The following is a 13,094-nucleotide window of genomic DNA, read 5'->3' as shown; positions in this document are numbered from 1 at the left end:
AAAATTCGCGGGTGCTCGCGTAAAGGGGGTTAAGTCAAATTGTAAGGTTTGTAAACTTCTCTCCTTTGGTACTGAACAAAACCCCTTTGTCACAAACTATGGAGCATTGTAACGCATCACAGATGGAAGAATAACTTAACCCCTTTAACACAAGAGAAAAGTAATTGTGGATAGTTCAAATCTGTACTTACTCCTGTTTAGCCAATTCATACTTAACCCCCTTTACACGAGCATCCGATAATATTTACAATTCTTTGAGCAATGTAAAATCGAAAGGGGTGATTATTAAACCCCCTTACACGACACTCTTATGCCTTTCCCCTCGTAATTATTCTGTGGTCTGCCAGATGTAATTTAGTTACAAATGAAGATATGGGCCTATAATTAATATTTTTAACATTATTACACATAAGACAACAGAATACATTACCACAATAAATTGTTGATTAACATACAGTGTAATGAGAATATACGAGAGAAACATATTCGAGTTCATTGTGTGGAATAACGGTTAGCATGTCTGACCGAGAAACGAGTTCAAATCCTGGTCGGGACAAGTTCCTTGGTTGAGGTTTTTCGGGGTTTTCCCTCAACCCATTAAGAGCAAATTCTAGGTACTGTAGATTTCCGCGCTGGACCCCGGACTCTTTTCGCAGGCACTATCATCCTTCATTTCACTCAGACACTAGATAAACATCGCAGTTGATAAAGCGTCGTAAAATAAACCAATTAAAAACATATTCGACTGCCATACGGTCCTTTGTGCTTGTACTATATTGTTGCTCATACTGTTCATACGGTCAGGTCCCCCTCTACGCCCCCTCTAGTGTTTGTACTTAATATTCACTTCTGTGAAGAAAACGGGTCAAGTGCCGCTATATCTAAAACACTGTGATGTTTTGATGATGATGACGACTTTAGTGCTAGCGGCAATGAAAACAGTGGTCTTGTTGGTGATGGTGGTGGTGCTAATGACGGTGATTATAGTGATGACAGTGATAGCGGCAGCGTTGACGATGACGTTTGTGGTGGGTATGATGGTAATTATAGTGCTGACTTACTCATTTAATATAGATCAAAAACGTTTACGAATGATGTTTGATGCATACTAATGAAAGACGCATTACTTATTGCTCATATTCCTCAACAATTAGAATTTTCAGCAATTCAAAAACAAAAAGAAAACTAGTATCTACTTGACGAATGGAAAACCATAGATTACCCAAACAAATGATCAAATAGTAAAAGTGAGGGATTCGTTGGATCCCAGAATTTGCGTGAAAAGTCCATGGTCTCGGTTGGCTGTTATTGTGATATTCAGATTTTTAATGAATCGGGTCTTATTTATGAATTGTGAATATGACTGAGAGTTAAATACATTTAATTCAATTCATGTGTTGTACGGGTATTGTTAATGATTATTTTTCCTTTATTTCTTTACGAATATATATATATATATATATATATATATATATATATATATATATACTACACATCTGTACAATTGCTATTTACAATGGAATTATTAGACCTATTCGGTTGAGAAGCTTTTGTCATTTAGTCTGCTGTCAAAAAATCTGAAAGTTAGAATTTATAAAACAATTATATTACCGATTGTTCTGTATGGCTGTGAAACTTGGACTCTCATTTTGAGAGAGAAATAGAGATTAAGGGTGTTTGAGAATAAGGTTCCTAGGAAAACATTTGGGTAAGAGGGATGAAGTTACAGGAGAATGGAGAAAGTTACACAACGCAGAACTGCACGCTTTGTATTCTTCACCTGACATAATTAGGAAAATTAAATCCAGACGTTTGAGATGGGCAGGGCATGTGGCACGTATGGGTGAATTCAGAAATGATTATAGAGTGTTAGTTAGGAGGTCAGAGGGAAAAAGACCTTTGGAAAGGCCGAGACGTAGATGGGAGAATAATATTAAAATGGATTTGAGGGAGGTGGGATATGATGATAGACTGGATTAATCTTGCACGGGATACGGACCAATGGCAGGCTTATGTGAGGGCGGCAATGAATCTCCGGGTTCCTTAAAAGCCATTTGTAAGTAAGTACGTAAGTAAGTTGCATTTCATCTGAATTGGTTTGTTGGAGAGCCATTAGTACGCGTTTTTGATAAGAGAAGTTCTATGAAATATAATTTATGAAAGAAAGTGAGTCTATCCCTCTAGCAAACTAGACTATCTACCAATTTTACAGTCTGATCAGCTGTTAAGCAAGTGACCAGAATAGTATGGCTGACTCATTGCCGTTGCTAAGCAAGTGACATCACACGTTGAAAATGCAGTAACAATTTATCCATTTTACCATCGAGCATAAAAGTTTCACGTTAAAGGAAATGTTGGAAGACCAAAGACATTATGTTCTGATCATACAAACTTTGAAGACGGAACATGCTACTAGGCCTGACCCTTTTGAATGAAGAAGATAATTATCGGTCTGTTATTATCATCTCCTTGTTACTGACAAGGTGTAAAAATTAGTGGAGCAGTAGAAATATACATGGCTGATTACAACGAAGTTTCTTCACGAATTAACTTTGAAAATTGTGTATAAATAAGATCTAAAATGTCTTTCGATTCTTCTTTTAGAATGCTTTTTATAATTAAAAAAACACGGTAACAGCAACAAACAATATAAACTTCTCCATCGCTATATGAACCAGCTGCCTATTATAACAAAGGGCAGATCGCATAAGACTTGTTGGTTGGACATCCGGATCCCCGGACTTGAAACCCCTGGACTTTTACCTGTGACGTTTCCTGTAATCGCTAGGACACACAGATGACATTTGAAATAGGTCAGAACTGCATTAGAAATGCACCGCCAAACTGAACGTGGCTACCCAACTGAGTTGAGCGGATTCAGAAGTGTTACAGAATCATTGAGGTCACATGCATGTCTAAGTCTATGAGTTCATCTCTATTACGATTACGGTGTTATGCATTACGGCAATCCCAGGAATAAATAATTTTCGTATTACTGTTCACTGCTAAGTCTTAAATAGGGTTATAAAATTAAATATCCACATAAATGTGTCACAGGACATTTCTCTATTATTTCGAACTCTGCATTTCACTCTAGAATTTCTACACTCACTTGTAAAACATAATGTACAAAGACAAAATATACGTTCGACATACACTGCACTATTTTAATGTCAACCAACTTATACTACTGTTACTCATCAGAGCGATGTTGTACGCGGAATTCGCAGCTCTTGTGAAGTTATTAAAGGCGTGTGTGCGGGGCACAGGTCTACCTGTCTCTATCGGCTCGTATTAATTTAACGAGTGACTCTCTTCCCATCCATGAAGCTGATTTGTGTGCGACATTAGTCACGTCGATATGGGCCGGGAAACGAGGTTTCATCGGGAAGTGGCACCGGCCCAAACCCTCGAAAAACAGTCCATTTTTCATCAGATATTTGTAGCGACAACACCTTGATATCGCCGCCACTTTGAAAAGTAGCTCTACTAACACCGCATTCCGAGATAAGAGTCATGTTCTACATGAAAACTAAATGTGTCACTAAGTTTGCGCTAATAAATAAAAAATACATTGCGTTTCAAAAGGATCAGGTAACGATTCTAACTTTTTAATATTCTTCTCTCTTACTTAAGCTATTTCTTTTCTTTTTTCCTTTTCATTTCTTCTCCACTTTTCTTTTCTTGTTTACTGACCTCAATATCTACTTTGTTTCTTTTTAATTGCCATTATTTATTCAGTTCTTACATATTCATTATTTTAAAAATGGTCGTCTAAGTTTTTCTGAGCAGTATAAGTTTTATGAATACCAAGTAAGCATAGACTTAAAAGTTATTCCTTGTACGTTGAAGCAGAAGTGATTTAGTTGTTTATAATTAGAGATGATTTGCAGTTTATGGCCAATACTTGAATGAGATATTTATGAAAGACAGAGTTAAATAGGTGTAATTTGAGACTTTTTACAGTGATCGATGTGTTGTGAGATTTTTGGATATTTTCACCGTGTATTGTAGAGATACGTTTCGGAGCTACACGTCGACTCCACAGAAAGGCGGGGAAAGGCGATACGGAGAAACCTGTCCGTTGCATCCGTTACCAAGAGCTATTCTCCAGTCCTGGGTTTGCTCGTTCCTCTCTAGAGAGTAGCCTTTGGTAACGGATCCAACAGATAGGATTTCCGGTTTCTCTTTTCCCCATCTTCCCTGATAATGGGCCGATATGTTTTTCCGAAACTTTGGACGTCTTTATATCTACGACACAATGTAAATACCTCGTAGATACCACAGAGAGTTAAGTACCCTACATTAAAGTTTGAACATACTGCGAGTATTACCTTGTCTGGCAACAGTAGGCGCTTCATATGTGACCACTTAATGGTTGCCCTCTAGCGCAAAGTACTTCTCTTCGATGTAATTCGCGTAGATTGCGAGCTGACAGGCCACTGCAAGTTGCAAATCATGTGGGCAGATTGCTATGCACATATTATAATATGAGTGGTTGCAGTTTCTAGGAGAGAGAAGGTAATACAAATGAAAATAATGAAGATTACATTGGAAATTCCTATTCGTTTCCGGGTGCAGTGACCATGTTCTTGTTACACTTGTAATGATACATGTGTGTCCCACATGGTATCTCTATTGACTCGCCTTCGATTCCCTGCTTGATCGGAATACGAGTACATAATGCTTCTGGTGGACAAGATCGGGAAATTAAGGTTTATATCGGGGTTCCGTCATTTAAAACATTCCTCGTGAAAGCTTCTCCGCTTGACCTTCTCTTCTCCTCTCTAGTTCTAGGATTAGATACCCTATTATTTTAGATATACATTATTTTTAACTTAAGTAGTATTAGTTAAGGTCTTGAAACTCAAAGAATTTGGCGGTATTTTAGTTCGTTCGTAGTAACATACTTTCCCAAAAACTTTGTTTCGTCTCTCTGAAAACGCTGAAAAATATCAAGCGAACACAGTATTTAATTATTATTTATAGAGACATCTAACATAAAATAATATTATGTAGTTACCAACTTGAAATTTCTGTCAGAAAAATACGAAAATATAATATAACAAAACTGGAAATATTCCTCCTGATGAAACCCACTGATGGGGGGGGGGGGACTTATAAATTCCCCCTCTTGTATAGTCTATGGCCCAGTGTAACCTTTCACATTTCTAAATGTTATTTCAATCAATTGTATTTACTTATATTCAATTATTGTTTATGTGTCGGTAAAAGACTTCGCTACCATATAGCAATGTAGGAAGGCCTAATGTCATTACACTAAACATGATGATTCCTAGTTTATTTTTGTTAATTATTTTTAATGTCTTAAAACATTCCATACATATAGGCAATAGTCTTTCAATTTAATATAGTTCAGGATCTTAGTCCTGGGTTAATTTAATATCAATTTAACCCAATATATCTACAGGATGTAAACGATGTAAACTGAAAATAAATACTGGATAGAGCATAAATAACTGAAGAAAAAGTCGAATGTTTTTCTTTAACTGTCAAGTTTTTCCCATAAAAAAGAAGTGTTTTATGAGTCTAAATATTTTTGAAAATGAAAATAGACAGTCATTATTTACTTTGCCCGATACTACGCTGAAGCAGTCTTTATTACTCTGTTCTGTATTGGTATGTGTTGAGTGCAAGGTCATTGGCAATGACATTTACATTCAGTCGAAATGTAAACAAATATTAGACTACTATCAATCTTAAAAACGTGGTATTTTACTAATTAAATATAAAATTATAAGAACTAATTAAATTTCACTAGACATTTTGTTCAGTAGACCGATATGTATTGTCTATGCAGTTTATACAGTTTACATCCTGTATATTCAATTTTGAATAGTTACAAAGAAATTGGACGAGGAAAGTTAGAACTTCTTGAGATTTCAAACAATATATGAGGCCTATTCAAAGTTTATTTTATTATTCTCAAATTATTTTGAATGTGAAAGTGAGCTTTCGTGGCGTGTGGTCTTAGACCTTCCTATGAATAACAGAATTTTAGTATTCCCAGCATTCATAACATCTTATTCTACATTGTTTCAAGCCAACATGACCGAGCAAAGTGATCACAGACACTGTATTAAATTTTGCTACAAACTCAGCGACTTGCGTTAAACTACGATTACCTTCACCAGAAGACCACCAATGGAATGCTGCGACGCACCAACAATCGTCTGCTAGCGTAGCTAATGAGGAGTAATCGCTGCAGTGTTGCCAATATCCTCTTTAGTCATTCCCTTTCATACGGTTTACCAACATTATTTCTAATTCCTCATTCCATAGATGCTGACAACGTAAAACTTAGTATAAATAGATACGAACAATTTCCTGGACCAATAATACAATATAAATTGAGTAATAATTACTATTTCGATACTATGCACTACACGAACACAAAGGTGATAGACAAGTAACAGGAGGCCGGGGATTGTGACAAGGTTAGAATGGTTTAGATTAGAGAATAGGAAAGTGGCAGAAGGTGGAGGACTGAGGCAAAGTTAGAATAGATTAGAAAAGGGATAGCTACGCGACAGGAAGCTGAGGACTGTGACAAGGTTAGAATGGGTTAGATGAGGGGATAGAAAAGTGATAGGAGGTCGAGGGTTGTGACAAGTTTAGAGTGGATTAAGAAGGAATAATATTAATTCTTTCCATCAACTATGTTACCACTTTTGAAACGTTGGCAATATTACTCCTATGGCTTCGTCTAGATACAACTCAGACACAATGTGTCTCTCCTAGCCAACCAATTGCTACTATTTCTACTTCACTTCTAATTCTCCTATAAAAGAAAGTATGGTATTTAAGGCAGGATAGGTATGCCACACACATTCTTAGAGCAATATCCCTCTCCCAGTAATTCAGGTTACCTCCTACACACATCATATGCTTGGAAATTGGCTTCCTTAGTTTTGGTTAAGGCAATCGAAGTGTAATCGCTACTTCTATTCTTTTTCTTCCTGATTATGACGTAGTAGACAAGTACTGAAGCACTTAGGCACGAATGACCCACTGTGTGCCACAGACACTAGAAATCATTCCAGGAGACCACAGTGGGTGAACAGCTTCACGATGTTGCTGGGTTTGATAAACACAGTGACACATAAGCATGGACCATTTATAAGCTTAAGAAAGCGTTTGGTGATGTTGAAGTGGGGGAAGCGCAAATTAAGGAGTGGTATTATTTCTTCAAAGGTGATCGAAGTCAGTTGTTAGTGATGAAGGCTCTGACATTGTATCTTGACCATCAGGGTTTGGTTCAATGTTACGAGTACGTTTCAATGGTTAGAAAGTTAACAAAGAATATATCTTAAAGTTATTCGTCGCCTACGAGATGTTGTTCATTAAAAAAAAATGGAAATATAGCTGAATAGCGAATGGCAGTTCCGTCACAATAATGCTCCCTAACACACAAATGCCACAGGTCATACAGGTCCCCTGAACTTCCGATATGACTTCCTGCAATTTCTAACTGTTTCTCAGCCTAAAGATACGACCAAAAAGTTCAAAACTTGAAGACAATCAAGACTAATGCAACGAAGAGCTTGCTTAATATCTCGAAAAAGAATAACTATCGGGCAGTGAAAGAACAACTGGGACAAGTGTTTCAAATCAGAAGAAACCTATTTCGGAGCAAATTGTTACATATTTTTTAAGACATAATACCTCCATGTCATGGCGAAAATCTGAGAATCGGTTATAGGCTAAATGTAAGGGAACATTTTTGGTGATTTTATTGTTTGTTCTTATGGAAAAATTATTGTTCTTGAAGTCCATAAACAAACATTAATTTTATTGTCTTTTCCATTGTTTTATTTTACTTGTAATTGTATATCTACACTAATGTTCCTAACATATAGGAACTTAACATGTTAATATTAAATCCGCTGTGCTTCTAAGGGAAAAACTTACAAGAGAAGGTAGTGTCAGAATTGCATAAAGACTCCAAAATCACACACATTTTGACATATATATGTTGAGTGAAATCAATGCGAAATGACTCAACAAGCACACTTTCCAATTTCCAAACATTAAACATTGATAACTCAGTAAATAGCTTTAATTTTTTTAATCACTCTCAATATATTAACCATAATTAAAACTTCCTATTACAGTCATAATAACTTAAATTCTTCTACCTCGATAGATAGGACTTTTACTGAACGGATCTACGTGTTATTATGGAGTAGTGAACACGGGCCAGCTCTCCAGAGCTACAATTTATAGATACAATTTCAAAACGACTGAATAAAACGTTTTCAGCAGAAAACATAATTTAGATCATCAGTTGTTACTCAGTGTTCACGCACCCGTCTACAAATCCAACGTATCGGGATTCAATTTCCGGCAGGGAAGGAAACATTTACATCCTTTCATGGAGAATGGGTCTGTTTGTACAGTTTTATCTTACGCATATTACTGATGATTCAAAATCCTATACGAAAGAGGATGGGAAGGCATAAAGAGTCGAGTCCTTGAAAGATGATGATGATGATGATGATGATGATGATGATGATGATGATGATGATGATGATGATGGAACTTAGACTGTTCAGAATTTGAAGCGGTAGAACGATTATAAGACTTCATATTCTGCTGAATTGCATGCAGTTGTGGAAACACAGTTCAGTTTTCCTTCGTCGCAATACTTCAGATCCAGTGTTAAGTATGACATTAATACTATTCACAGCTTGGTAGAATTTGGTGGACCAAGGCCGGTTTAGGCCTATAACTTAATTTATAGAAGTGTCTTAACCCTGTGAACAACGTAATTTGATAGCCCTGCATATTTTCGGCGATACAGCTCTGCTTTCAGAGTCACGCAGACGTCGCTCCATTTAAGTGATGCTATGTGCCATACACACTTGCAACAGATGGCGCCATGTGATGCTGAGCAGTTCGCACATCCATGCAGACAGAGAAGGTATCAATCATTTCCTCGTGATTTCTAAATGCAGGGCAGACTCATCTCAGAGCAGATCTGGGCCAAGCGCAGTCTTGTGACTACCAAGGCACGAGACGTTACTGTCACTTTTCACATTTAACTTGTGCAAATAAAAACAAAGGTCATCTTAATGCCACTTTACCTAGATATACTGAGGTGTGCGACCCGTTGTTAGGAAATTACAGAGTTATTATAAATGACATTTTAACGTAGAACTACGCCTTTCCCCTCAATAGGTGTAAGGGAAGGTTAAGTTGGGAATTAACCTTACATAAAAATGCAACCCCCACTCGCCGCTGCCGCTCGAAAATGAAAAAGACAATGAGAACATGGGGAAAACAAGAAACATAAGGAGAATAAAAGGAGAACAAAGAAAATACAAGAATAGGAAGGGGAATACAAGGAGAACAAGGAACCTAGGAGAACAAGGGAACTAGAAGGAGAACAAGGGTACTACGAGGAAAACAATGAGAACAAGGGGAATACGAGAACAAGGGGAATATAAAGATAACAAGGAGAAAAAGGAGATACAAGGAAAACAAGGGGATACAAGTAAAATAACGGGAATACAAGGAAAGCAAGGGGATAAAGAAGGGGAGCACAAGGAAAACAAGGATAATACAAGTAAAATAAGGGGACTATAAAGAGAACCAGGGGACTACAAGGAGAAGAAGGCGAAAACAAGGAGAACAAAGGGAATACAAGGAGAACCAGAGGAATACAAAGAGAACTAGAGGAATACGAGAATAAGAGGACTAGGAGAATAAGAGGAATACAAGGAGACCGAGGGAAATATAAGGAGAACGAGGGGAATATAAGGAAAATAAGGGCAATACATGGAGAACGAGGAGAATACTAGAAGAATAAGGGGAAAACAAGAAGATCGAGAAGAGTATAAGGACAACACGCAGTTCTGCTTAAAAATATTCAGCATAGTAAAGCTATGTACTGTCGATTTTTTTTTATTCTGTGACATGGGAGATAAGAAACTGGACCATTAGCCTCTTACTCGAGCGATCCGGAATTCGAGTTCCTGTCAGAGATGACTTTTTCATTTGGAAAATCAACAGTGACATTTATCGGGGGCAAGATCGCAGTTCCAGTGTTCCGGCCCGATCTCTATTGCAGTCACATCTCCACAGTATTTCCCCGATCACTGGTTACATTTTTCATGGAAACCGATCTAAATTAATCTAAATAACAGATAAAAACTAGACTGAAGTTTTCATGAAAATCAGACTGCCATTTTACAAAGTTAAAATTTCCATGGAAACCAGTGTAAGACAAATTACATCATTATTTCTCAAAACTCATGTTTCCTGGAAAGTACTCTAATGGAATTACTGTCGGTCATGCCTCATAAATGGCGGACGAAGAGACTTATAACAAAGAATTCAATTCTACTACTGTCCAATCGTTTATGGAACTCACTGTACTGTACTTGAAGTCTTAATTGCGGGAAACAATGCGGGAGTCTGAGCTTGGTCCTCATAAAGATAAGGGTCTGGTCAGGTTCTCGGTTTGCCAGCTGACCGCGGGAGGAGCGCATTTCGAATCCGCAAACATGGCGACCTGGTATCAGATGGACCTTTGAACTGCACGAATGGAGCCATATCATATTACAGTAATTATAGGCAAATTGGAAGAGGCAAATAGGGGGTTTACAAAATATGTGGGAACGAGGAGGTCATGCTTGCTAAAATAACGAAATATTCAGGGGAGACTTCAGTAGATTTGTCCAAGTAAAACATAGCTGACTACTATTGCCGCAATCCGACGTAGGATCGCAGTATACATGAAGCAGTACATTCATCAATGTTACAAGTCCGTCTCCTGTGTTTTCCTTTCTTAAAAGGACTACTAACAGGTCGTTTCAAAAAGAGTGACTATCTCTTACAAACTGATAACTGACAACTAACAACCAGGGCCTTAATATTAATATTACCGGTGTGCTGTGTACTCAAGTTTGAAACGTAACTTAAGGAGATACTCCACTAAATATAATTGTTTCCTTATCATTTTTTCAACCAAATTTTGAGAGCATGTTTACTATGCGAAGGTCTAACAAAATCCAAATTTTGAACACCAAATATTTTTGCCTTTTGATTTTTTTTTCTATTTTTACAAATATTTTCAAAACCAAATTTTTAGTAGAAGATTTCAATTTTTAAGCTTCCTTTATTTGGTTACATTCACAGGCCATAGAGAAACATTTCTATGCATTCATTTTATGAAATATCTCATTTATTTACTTTCAACATTTGTTTTGAAAATTTAAAATGTTATTTTTTTATATAATTCATGAAAAAATATTAATGAAATAAACTAGCAGTATTTCTTACAAAATAAATGCATGGAAACGTGCAACTACCTCATAAATACTTGTAGTAAAAAATTAATCCATATTTATTGATATTTGGCATAAGAAAGTTGGTGTTGAATCAAGAAAAATTAACTTATTGAAAAAATGGATTCGATAGTAAAATGAATATTTATGTAACACATACCTATTAGAATTCTCCGCTACATTCATTTAGTTACTTCAGGGAGCCAACTTCAAGAACAAAAAGTCACTAGTTTTGTAATCAGAAATTTGTAAAAAAAGAATTCTTTGAAGAAAAAATAATTTTGACAGCTCTTTAAATGCCACGCCTCCATACAGCCTTAATTAAATTTTTTAAAACATATTTGTAATCAGAATTGAACTAAATCCATTTGGGGTATGAAAATATACATTCTAAACAAGTGAATTTTTTTTTTTTTTTTTTTTTTTTTTTTTTTTTTCAATTTTCATCATTTTCGATAGAGTCTTCCCATAAATGTGGTAAGGTAGGCTATATATCATACTCAAAGGAGTGGAAAGAGAAAGGGAAACAGTGAATAGTAAGAACTCATGTAATAAATAAATAAATAAATAAAGGAAGAAAGAAAGAAAGAAAGAAAGAAAGAAAGAAAGAAAGAAAGAAAGAAAGAGGGGGATGAGATGTGGATTTCGTCACCGAAAGTTAGGGAAAATGGAAAACAGAAGGGTTTACAATCTGAGAAACTGGTGTTTAGAGGAAAGAAAATAGGATGAGACGAGAAAAGTACATAATTGTGATACCCGTCTACTGGAAAAGTGCAGTTAAGTGAAATAGTGACCGATAACTGGTATAGTAAGAAAGAAGAGGAAAGTGAATAAGAGTGGTGCAAGTGAGATGAAAGTAGTGAGTGAATGTAGCTAGGATGAACTTTGACGAACGAAAGAACGAAGAGAAGAAACAAAGTTATTGAGAAAAAAAATGTGTAGGGTTAAAATGAAGTGATTGCAATAAAATAATAGGCTAGTTAATGAATAAGGATAGATAGAAATACGTAGAACGGCTGTCTACCTCAGTAGACAATAATGAAGGTTGAGTGATAAACAGGTTAGCCATTTACAGTCCGCGTCACCGTTTTTGGCGTGTGAAATAAGTAATGGGAATGTTAAGTGCGAGTGTTTTACATTTGCCGCAGTCAGACTGACAACACTGTGTTTGGCAAATGGCTGATGTGACGTGTATAGGAAGTGGTACCATTCTCAGCTGCACTAACAACATGCTCACAAACTGGGCACTATATATCTAGGGCAGACACCAAAAACGCTGGCGCCAGTTGTACAAATGTGAGAGGAATACAGAGACAAATGATATTGGTGATATCAATGAATATAGGGGCACATGTGTATGAAAGCAGATGAAAGTGTGCTAAAATAAATTTAAGATAAGGTTATAGTAAATAATAGTTGTGGTGGTACCGAACACAGGAATGTGAAAAGTCAGCACTACTTGTAGATGGTTTGATGACAATAAATATATCATTATCAGTCTCATATTCAATCAATTCTAAAGACTTCGCCTTGTTGCTTCAACACTGTTTCTCTTTCCTCTGCCGTTTTCTTTTAAATTCTTCATGGTTGTTACTCTTCATTCTACTCAGCATATCTTTGGTATATTATCTTCTCTGTCTTCCTCAGCTTCCTTGCCAAGTATTTTCTCCTTTAATACAGTAATTAAAAATATGTGATGACTGATTATATGACCAATGAATTTTATTTTCCTTTTCTCTAATTTCTTCATTTATGTTTTATTTCCATGTATCCTATTTAAAC

At 36.3% G+C, this 13,094-nt stretch overlaps 1 protein-coding gene across 5 annotated transcripts in view; it reads right to left on the bottom strand.

Annotated features, from left to right (window-relative positions):
* Positions 1-13,094, bottom strand: part of LOC138696396 (calcium uptake protein 3, mitochondrial-like) — a 1,041,982-nt gene that overhangs the window by 43,767 nt on the left and 985,121 nt on the right. The window lies entirely within an intron of this gene.

This window comes from Periplaneta americana, chromosome 3 (genome assembly GCF_040183065.1).
Source record: "Periplaneta americana isolate PAMFEO1 chromosome 3, P.americana_PAMFEO1_priV1, whole genome shotgun sequence".
Lineage (NCBI taxonomy): Eukaryota > Metazoa > Arthropoda > Insecta > Blattodea > Blattidae > Periplaneta > Periplaneta americana.
This window is presented reverse-complemented; position numbering and strand designations above follow the sequence as displayed.